Genomic DNA, 11,404 nt, shown 5'->3' on the forward strand with positions numbered 1-11,404 from the left:
TTTGAGTGCTAGTAGTTCCAGTCTGGGAAAATCCTATTCACCAAAATCTGACCAAATTTTGGCTAGGAAGAAAGCTTTTATTGGATGCAATCTGGTCCTTTCCATTAGAAAGAAACAAAGGTTACAATGGCTGCAATTGTTACATGCTTCACTTCTCCCACATCCAAAAATATATATCAGATAGCTTATATTAAAGAAAAAAAACCCACATGAAAACACATGTACCTCAACATAGAGTGGCTTGTGTCTGTGCTATCTCCTGACTGAAAACCAGTTGACTCGAAAACTGAGTCTAACACTCTTCTATAGTCCTTCTTGTTAATTTTAAATCTTCTCAAAACTCTCCTGTTTGTATGTCAGTCGGTATTTTGTTGCGTTTATCAAGATTAACCAAAAGCAAATTTACTCTAGTCAGGGAATGACTTTACTCTTAATCACCGCAAATCATGGTATCTGGTTTGCCTTTCTAAGAAATCTATTTGATTAAATATTTTTTGGTAGAGACTCAATCACTACTTGCCAAAACGGTTCTGCCCCTTCCTAATGTCAATTGGTGCTTTTTATTAGAAATTATATTACTAAAGCTGTGGTTTAGAGAGAATTTTATCTCTATCTTGCTAATATATCCAGTCTCCATATGAGTATACCCAAAGCAAAAATATTAGCATTATGCATACATAAAGATTAAATGTATCACTCCTCTCAAAATTTAATGCCTGGTAGTTAATCCATTTACCTTGTCATTTGTATTAAGACTCCCAAAATATTTTTCACAGTTCACCAATCAATTTTGGAAACTAATCTGGTCAATCTCAGGTCTCAGTCTCTCCCACGTCCATAATTTTATAAAAGTCACAGGGTAGGGTTTCCCTGGTGGCACAGTGGTTGAGAGCCCGCCTGCCGATGCAGGGGACACGGGTTCGTGCCCCGGTCTGGGTAGATCCCACATGCCGCAGAGCGGCTGGGCCCGTGAGCCATGGCCGCTGAGCCTGCGCGTCTGGAGCCTGTGCTCCGCAACGGGAGAGGCCACAACAGTGAGAGGCCCGCGTACCGCAAAAAAAAAAAATAAAGACCAGTAAGACTCCCGGGAATCACACCATCCCTGCACTATCCATTTGCAGAAAAGGTCGCAGATGTGCCAAGACTGGAGGCTGCACACACATACCTCCTTAACTCTCTTCCAGCAGTGACCACAAAGATGTACATGACAATCAACACTCATGCTCTCCCTTCCTCTCTGAGGGAGACACCAGGATATGAATTTTCACTCTTAAAAAAAAAAAGGAATCTCTGTTTAGTTTACCAAAGAACATGAGGAACGACATCAAAAATTGACCTAGACTATGACTAATTTACGTCAAACAAGCAAATTACGATAAAATTATGCCCCCATTCTTTTGAGAACAGAGAAGATTTGAAAATGGAGTTAATGATCGATCATGTATTGTGATCAAGCTTCTATAATATCCCCAGAGTATGGGATTCAGAGAGCTTCAAGGTTGGTGAACACATCCCCATCAGAAGGATAATGCACTCTAATTCCATGGAAATAGAAGCTCCGACACTCAGGACCCTGCTGGACCTTGTCTATGTATCTCATCATCTGGTTGTTCATCTGTATCTTTTATCGCATCCTTTAATAAGCAGGCACACACAAGTGTTTCCCTGAGTTCTGTGAACCACTTTAGACTTTTGAATGATATTGTTACAAGATACTGCAATATCATCAAAGCCCTATCAAGGTAAAGTTCTCTTGAATTAGCCCAATAATTGATGGGAAAAAAGAAAACCTTGATATGAGAAAGAAAGGTGTTGCTATAAATGTCTATTGAAAGCTATTTCTGTCTCTATGTTCCTAGCTAATGCTAATGTATCCATTTTATTTTGGTAGCAATGTTAGGTAATCTAAGAGGCAGATTCTAGTTTATACTATTCCTTTGTGCTTATGCCTTAACTCAGCTTCAAAGTACACCATGTTCTTTCTTTAGAGAATAATAACTCAAAATTTGTTTCTAATTAACCATTTAAAAAAAATATTTTGGTAAACATCAAAAATTCTCATTAGAACGTATAGAATAAGAGAATCGCAGAAAATAGATCATAACATCCTATAATGTGTGAATACTGTATATACAGAACTAATGGAATTTTCTAGAGAAGCTTGTTTTACATTTTTTTGATGATTTTTATACCACTTTCCCTTCACACTAAAAAGGATTTTCATAAAATGATACTGTCCTTCCTGTGTGAGAAAGTGATCCTGATTCCCTATCATTCAGACCGTTCCTTAAATCATATTTCTCATAACAGTGTTAGGTTTTCTGAGTGACCTTGTGCCCAGGGGCAAACATACCTTTTATCCGCTAATTATTCATAAGAATATTTACTGGGCATTGTTTGTACATGAAAAACTGTGCCAAATGTTGGGCAGGACACAAAGATAAACAAAACTTTTTCCCTTCCACTAAGATGTCTAAAATCTCTTAAAGGAGACGAGACAGTGCCCAGATAAATTCCAAAGTCTTTCATGAGAGATATGTGAGTGGGATAAACCAGAACCGCAAGAGTTCAGAGGGGAACTATCAGTGCTTCTGGGAGAGAATATTGAGTCTTACATTTATCTCTGTAAATTCCTATAGGGATGTGATTTATGTTGAAAACTAGCACCAATAAAGCAGTGGGAACATAAATGGGGAAAAAAATAACTCATGGGTCTCATAAAAAATGCAGATGCCTATTCCATTTTCAGACTTCAAAAATCAGAGGTTTTATAACGCCCATTTCTACTTAGTCCTAGGATATAAGCAAAAGTATAACGAAGTGTTCACCACATCTGGTTGATTTCAGTTACTGAAATGTAAATCTACATTGGAATTTCTGCAGAAGTGAAAAAAAAAATGGGCAGCATCCTAAAACAGCCTTCTCTTCTGTGACTAAACTGCCATTACTCCCAACTTATCTCCAAAGAGCTCATTCTGTATTTATTTAATTACTGTTGTCATCTTCCCTAAACCACTTCCTTAAATCTCCTTATAGCCCTCTTAAAATTCAGTGACTGAACATATATTAAAATTCCAATAAGAGCCTCTGTGCCTACTGGAAATATCAGAATCATTATAAAACTTTAATACTTACAATTTTTTAAAACCACATTTGCATTGCAACTCTTGGTAAGTGTATCCTATAGAAATCCTCATAGCTGGACAAAACTGTTTATTTATGGTATTTTTATAATATTAAGTTTTTTCCAATAAGTATGTAGCAATAAGAAGATAATTGAATTATTGTGCTGTATGCCTGTTAATAGTAATGAAACTATATAGGGTGACGTGGAAAGATCTTCAAGACAGAAAAATGTGCATACTTTATAGAGTTGTATGTTTGTGTACATATGCATGAAAAAGGCCTGTGGGACATTTACCAACCCATAAACATTGCTCTTCTGTGCAGAGAGAAGATTGGATCAAGAGAAAGGGTGAAGAATAACTTATTTTTACTTTAATATTTCTGTACTGTTTGACCATTTTACATTAAGCATAAATTTATTGTGTTATATTTTCTGTAAACATACTTAAAAGATTTCATCTGGAAGAAGTCTTTTAATTCACAAATATATGTTGCAGTTTATTGTTTGCAGGCTAAGACCAAATACATTCTCAATAGCTTAAGGTGAGACCTTCAAGATGGCGGAGGAGTGAGACACGGAGATCACCTTCCTCCCCACAAATACATCAGAAATACATCTACATATGGAACAACTCCTACAGAACACCTACTGAACGCTGGCAGAAGACCTCAGACCTCCCAAAAGGCAAGAAACTCCCCACGTACCTGGGTAGGGCAAAAGAGAAAAGAAAAAACAGAGGCAAAAGAATAGGGACTGGACCCATACCTCTGGGAGGGAGCTGTGAAGGAGGAGAGGTTTCCACACACTAGGAGCCCCTTCACTGGCGGTGACTGCGGGTGGCGGACGGGGAAAGCTTCGGAGCCGCAGAGGAGAGCGCAGCAACAGGTGTGCAGAGGGCAAAGTGGAGAGATTCCCGCACAGAGGATCGGTGCCGACCAGCACTCACCAGCCCGAGAGGCTTGTCTGCTCACCCGCCCGGGCGGGCGTGGCTGGGAGTTGAGGCTCGGGCTTCAGTCAGAGCGCCGGAAGAGGACTGGGGTTGGCGGTGTGAGCACAGCCTGCAGGGGGTTAGTGCGCCACGGCTGGCCGGGAGGGAGTCCGGGGAAAAGTCTGGAGCTGCCGAAGAGGTAAGAGACCATTGTTTCGGGGTGAACAAGGAGAGGGGATTCACAGCACAAAATAAAGGAGCTCCAGAGATGGTCGCGAGCCATGGCTATCAGTGCCCAGAGACAGGCATGAGATGCTAAGGCTGCTGCTGCCGCCACCAAGAAGCCTGTGTGCAAGCACAGGTCACTGTCCACACCTCCCCTCCCAGAAGCCTGTGCAGCCCGTCACTGCCAGGGTTCTCCCTGGGAGAACATACGGTGCACCTCAGGCTGTTGCAATGTAACCCTGGCCTCCGCCGACACAGGCTCCCCTGCATTCCGTACCCTTCCCTCCCCACAGCCTGAGTGAGCCAGAGCCCCCGGATCAGCTTCTTCTTTAACCCCGTCCTGTCTGAGCGAAGAACAGACGCCCTCAGGCGACCTACACGCAGAGGCAGGGCCAAATCCAAAGCTGAACCCCGGGAGCTGTGCGAACAAAGAAGAGAAAGGGAAATCTCTCCCAGCAGCCTCAGGAGCAGCAGATTAAATCTCCACAGTCAACATGATGTACCCTGCATCTGTGGAATACTTGAATAGACAACGAACCATCCCAAATTGAGGAGGTGGACTTTGGGAGCAACAATATTATTTTTTCTTCCTTTTTCTCTTTTTCAGAGTGTGTATGTGTATGCTTCTCTATGTCATTTTGTCTGTATAGCTTTGCTTTTACAAGTTGTCCTAGGGATCTGTCTGTTTTTTTCTTTGTTTGTTTTAGTGAGGTTTTTTTTTGTTTTTTTTTTTTGCAGTACACAGGCCTCTCACTGTTGTGGCCTCTCCCGTTGCGGAGCACAGGCTCTGGACGCACAGGCTCAGCGGCCATGGCTCACGGGCCCAGCCGCTCCACGGCATGTGGGATCTTCCCGGACCAGGGCACGAACCCATTCCCCCTGCATCGGCAAGTGGACTCTCAACCACTGCGCCACCAGGGAAGCCCCTTTAGTGAGGTTTTCAGCACTTGTTCTCATTGGTGGATTTGTTTTTGCGTTTGGTTGCTCTCTTCTTTCTTTCTTTCTTTTTTCCTTTTTTTAATTACTTTTAATTTTTTATTTTTAATAATTATTTTAAATTTTTACTTTTAATAACTTTATTTTATTTTATATTTTTTCTTTCTTCTTTTCTCGCTTTTCTTCTGAGCCGTGTGGCTGACAGGGTCTTGGTGCTCCGGCCGGGTGTCAGACCTGTGCCTTCTGAGGTGGGAGAGCCAAGTTCAGGACACTGGCCCACCACAGAGCTCCTGGCTCCATGTAATATTAAATGGTGAAAGCTGTCCCAGAGATTGCCATCTCAACACTAAGACCCAGCTCCACTCAATGACCACCAAGCTACAGGGCTGGAAACCCTATGCCAAACAATTAGCAATACAGAAACACAATCTCACCCATTAGCAGAGAGGCTGCCTAAAATCATAATAAGGTCACAGACACCCCAAAACACATCACCAGATGTGGTCCACCAGAAAGACAAGATCCAGCCTCGTCCTCCAGAACACAAGAACCAGTCCCCTATACCAGGAAGCCTACACAACCCACTGAACCAACATTAGCCACTGGGGACAGACACCAAAAACAACTAGAACTACGAACCTTCAGCCTGCAAAAAGGAGACCCTAAACACAGTAAGTCAAGCAAAATGAGAAGACAGAAAAACACACAGCAGATGAAGGAGCAAGGCAAAAACCCACCAGACCAAACAAATGAAGAGGAAATAGGCAGTATACCTGAAAAAGAATTCAGAGTAATGATAGTAAAGATGATCCAAAATCTTGGAAATAGAATGGAGAAAATACAAGAAATGCTTAACAAGGATCTAGAAGAACTAAAGAGCAAACAAACAATGCCGAAAAACACAATAAATGAAATGAAAAATTCTCTAGAAGGGATCAATAGCAAAATAACTGAGGCAGAAGAATGGATAAGTGACCTGGAAGATAAAATAGTGGAAATAACTACTGCAGAGCAGAACAAAGAAAAAAGAAGGAAAAGAAGTGAGGACAGTCTCAGAGACCTCTGGGACAACACTAAACACACCAACATTTGAATTATAGGGGTCCCAGAAGAAGAAGAAAAAAAGAAAGGGACTGAGAAAATACTTGAAGAGAATATAGTTGAAAACTTCCCTAACATGGGAAAGGAAATAGTTAATCAATCCCAGGAAGCACAGAGAGTCCCATACAGGATAAATCCAAGGAGAAATATGCCAAGACACATATTAATCAAACTATCAAAAATTAAATACAAAGAAAAAATATTAAAAGCAGCAAGGGAAAAACAAAACATAACATACAAGGGAATCCCCATAAGGTTAACAGCTGATCGTTCAGCAGAAACTCTGCAAGCCAGAGTGAGTGGCAGACATATTTAAAGTGATGAAAGGGAAAAACCTACAACCAAGATTACTGTACCCAGCAAGGATCTCATTCAGATTCAACGGAGAAATTAAAACCTTTACAGACAAGCAAAGCTAAGAGAATTCAGCACCACCAAACCAGCTTTACAACAAATGCTAAAGGAACTTCTCTAGGCAGGAAACAAAAGAGAAGGAAAACACCTGCAATAAAAACCCAAAATAATTAAGAAAATGATAATAGGAACATACATATTGATAATTACCTTAAAAGTAAATGGATTAAAAGCCCCAACCAAAAGACATAGACTGGATGAATGGATACAAAAACAAGACCCATATATATGCTGTCTACAAGAGACCCACTTCAGACATAGGGATACATACAGACTGAAAGTGAGGGGATGGAAAAAGATATTCCATGCAAATGGAAATCAAAAGAAAGCTGGAGTAGCAATTCTCATATCAGACAAAATAGACTTTAAAATAAAGACTATTACAAGAGACAAAGAAGGACACTACATAATGATCAATCCAAGAAGAAGATATAACAATTGCAAATATTTATGCACCCAATATAAGAGCACTCAATACATAAGGCAAATGCTAACAGCCATAAAAGGAGAAATCAACTTTAACACAATCATAGTTGGGGACTTTAGCACCCCACTTTCACCAGTGGACAGATTATCCAAAATGAAAATAAATAAGGAAACACAAGCTTTAAATGAGACTTTAAAAAAACATGGACTTAAATGATATTTATAGGACATTCCATCCCCAAACAACAGAATAGAGTTTCTTCTCAAGTGCTCATGGAACATTCTCCAGGATAGATCATATCTTGGGTCACAAATCAAGCCTTGGTAAATTTAAGAAAACTGAACTCATATCAAGTATCTTTTCCGAACACAACACTATGAGACTTGATATCAATTACATGAAAAATTCTGTAAAAAATACAAACACATGGAAGCTAAACAATACACTACTTAATAACCAAGAAATCACTGAAGAAATCAAAGAGGAAATCAAAAAATACCTAGAAACAAATGACAATGAAAACACGATGACCCAAAACCTATGGGATGCAGCAAAAGGAGTTCTAAGAGGAAAGTTTATAGCAACACAATCCTACCTCGAGAAACAAAAAACATCTCAAATAAACAACCAAACCCTATAACTAAAGCAATTACAGAGAAAGAAGAACAAGAAAAACCCAGAGTTAGCAGAAGGAAAGAAATCATAAAGATCAGATCAGAAATAAATGGAAAAGAAATGAAGGAGACAATAGCAAAGATCAATAAAAGTAAAAGCTGGTTCTCTGAGAAGATAAAAAAAAATTGATAAACTGTTAGCCAGATTCATCAAGAAAAATGGGAGAAAACTCAAATCTATAGAATTAGAAATGAAAAAGGAGAAGTAACAACGGACACTGCAGAAATACAAAGGATGATTAGAGATTACTACAAGCAAATATATGCCAATAAAATGGACAACCTGAAAGAAATGGACAAATTTTTAGAAATGCACAACCTTCTGAGTCTGAACCAGGAAGAAATAGAAAATATAAACAGACCAATCACAAGCACTGAAATTGAGACTGTGATTAAAAATTTTCCAACAAACAAAAGTCCAGGACCAGATGGCTTCCCAGGTGAATTTTATCAAACATTAAAGAAGAGCTAACACCTATCCTTCTCAAACTCTTCCAAAATATAGCAGAGGGAGGAACACTCACAAACTCATTCTACGAGGCCACCATCACCCTGAAACCAAAGCCAGCAAAAGATGTCACAAAGAAAGGAAACAGGCCAATATCACTGATGAATATAGATGCAAATATCCTGAAGAAAATACTAGCAAACAGAATCCAACAGCATATTAAAAGGATCATACACCATGATCAAGTGGGTTTTATCAAGGAATGCAAGGATTCTTCAATATATGCAAATCAATCAATGTAAAACACCATATTAACAAATTGAAGGAAAAAAACCATATGATCATGTCAATAGATGCAGAAAAAGCTTTCAACAAAATTCAACACCCATTTATGATAAAAACCCTCCAGAAAGTAGGTATAGAGGAAACTTACCTCAACATAGTAAAAGCCACATACGACAAACCCACCACCAACATTTTTCTCAAAGGTGAAAAACTGAAACCATTTCCACTAAAATTAGTAACAAGACAAGGTTGCCCACTTTCACCATTACTATTCAACATAGTTTTGGAAGTTTTAGTCACAGCAATCAGAGAAGAAATAGAAAAAAAAGGAATCCAAATCAGAAAAGGAGAAGTAAAACTGTCACTGTTTGCAGATGATAGGATACTATACATAGAGAATCCTAAAGATGCTGCCAGAAAACTACTAGAGCTAATCAATGAATTTGGTAAAGTTGCAGGATACAAAATTAATGCACAGAAATCTCTTGCATTCCTATACACTAATGATGAAAAATGTGAAAGAGAAATTAAGGAAACACTCCCATTTACAATTGCAACAAAAATAATAAAATACCTAGGAATAAACCTATCTAAGGATACAAAAGACCACTGATGAAAGAAATTAAAGATGATATGAACAGATGGAGAGAGATACCATGTTCCTGGATTGGAAGAATCAACATTGTGAAAATGACTATACTATCCAAAACACAGATTCAATGAAATCCCTATCAAGCTACCAATGGCATTTTTCACAGAACTAGAACAAAAAATTTCACAATTTGTATGGAAACACAAAAGACCCCAAATAGTCAAAGCAATCTTGAGAAAGAAAAGCCGGAGGAATCAGGCTCCTTGACTTCAGACTATACCACAAAGCTACAGTAATCAAGACAGTATGGTACTGGCACAAAAACAGAAATATAGATCAAGGGAACAGGATATAAAGCCCAGAGATCAACTCACGCATATATGGTCACCTTATTTTTGATAAAGGAGGCAAGAATATACAATGGAGAAAAGACAGCCTCTTCAATAAGTGGTGCTGGGAAAACTGGACAGCTACATGGAAAAGAATGAAATTAGAACACTCCCTAACACCGTAAACAAAAATAAACTCAAAATGGATTAAAGACCTAAATGTAAGGCCATACAGTATAAAACTCTTAGAGGAAAACATAGGCAGAACCCTCTGTGACATAAATCACAGCAAGATCCTTTTTGACCCACCTTCCAGAGAAATGGAAATAAAAACAAAAATAAACAAATGGGACCTAATGAAACTTAAAAGCTTTTGCACAGCAAAGGAAACCATAAACAAGACAAAAAGAGAAACCTCAGAATGGGAGAAAATATTTTCAAATGAAGCAACTGACAAAGGATTAATCTCCAAAATTTACAAGCAGCTCACACAGCTCAATATCAAAAAAACAAACAACCCAATCCAAAAATGGGCAGAAGACCTAAATAGACATTTCTCCAAAGAAGATATACAGACTGCCAACAAACACATGAAAGGATGCTCCACATCACTAATCATTAGAGAAATGCAAATCAAAACTACAATGAGATATCATCTCACACCAGTCAGAATGGCCATCATCAAAAAATCTACAAACAGTAAATGCTGGAGAGGGTGTGGAGAAAAGGGGACCTTCTTGCACTGTTGGTGGGAATGTAAATTGGTACAGCCACTATGGAGAACAGTATGGAGGTTCCTTAAAAAACTAAAAATAGAACACCATACAACACAGCAATCCCACTACTGGGCATATACCCTGAGAAAACCATAATTCAAAAAGAGTCATGTACCAAAATGTTCATTGCAGCTCTATTTACAATAGCCCGGAGATGGAAGCAACCTAAGTGTCCATCATCGGTTGAATGGATAAAGAAGATGTGGCACATATATACAATGGAATATTACTCAGCCATAAAAAGAAATGAAATTGAGTTATTTGTAGTGAGGTGGATGGACCTAGAGTCTGTCATACAGAGTGAAGTAAGTCAGAAAGAGAAAAACAAATACCGTATGCTAACACATATATATGGAATCTAAGAAAAAAACAAAACAAAAAAATGGTCATGAAGAACTAGGGGTAAGATGGGAATAAAGACACAGACCTACTAGAGAATGGACTTGAGGATATGGGGAGGGGGAAGGGTAAGCTGGGACAAAGAGAGAGTGGCATGGACGTATATACACTACCAAACGTAAAATAGATAGCAGTGGGAAGCAGCCGCATAGCACAGGGAGATCAGCTCAGTGCTTTGTGACCACCTAGAAGGGTGAGATAGGGAGGGTGGGAGGGAGGGAGCCACAAGAGGGAAGAGATATGGGAACATATGTGTATGTATAGCTGATTCACTTTGTTATAAAGCAGAAACTAACACACCATTGTAAAGCAATTATACTCCATTAAAGATGTAAAAAAAAAAAAGATGTGGCACATATATACAGTGGAATATTACTCAGCCATAAAAAGAAACGAAATTGAGTTGTTTGTAGTGAGGTGGTTGGACCTCGAGTCTGTCATACAGCATGAAGTAAGTCAGAAAGTCAAAAACGAATCCTGTATGCTAATATATAAATATGGAGTCTAAAAAAAAAGTGGTTATGAAGAACATAGGGGCAGGGCAGGAATAAAGACGCAGATGTAGAGAATGGACTTGAGGACACAGGGAGGGGGAAGGGTAAGCTGGGACGAAGTGAGAGAGTGGCATGGACATATATACACTACCAAATGTAAAATAGATAGCTAGTGGGAAGCAGCTGCATAGCACAGGGAGATCAGCTCGGTGCTGTGTAACCACCTAGAGGAGTGGGATAGGGAGGGTG

The sequence above is a fragment of the Orcinus orca genome, chromosome 5, assembly GCF_937001465.1.
Source record: "Orcinus orca chromosome 5, mOrcOrc1.1, whole genome shotgun sequence".
Lineage (NCBI taxonomy): Eukaryota > Metazoa > Chordata > Mammalia > Artiodactyla > Delphinidae > Orcinus > Orcinus orca.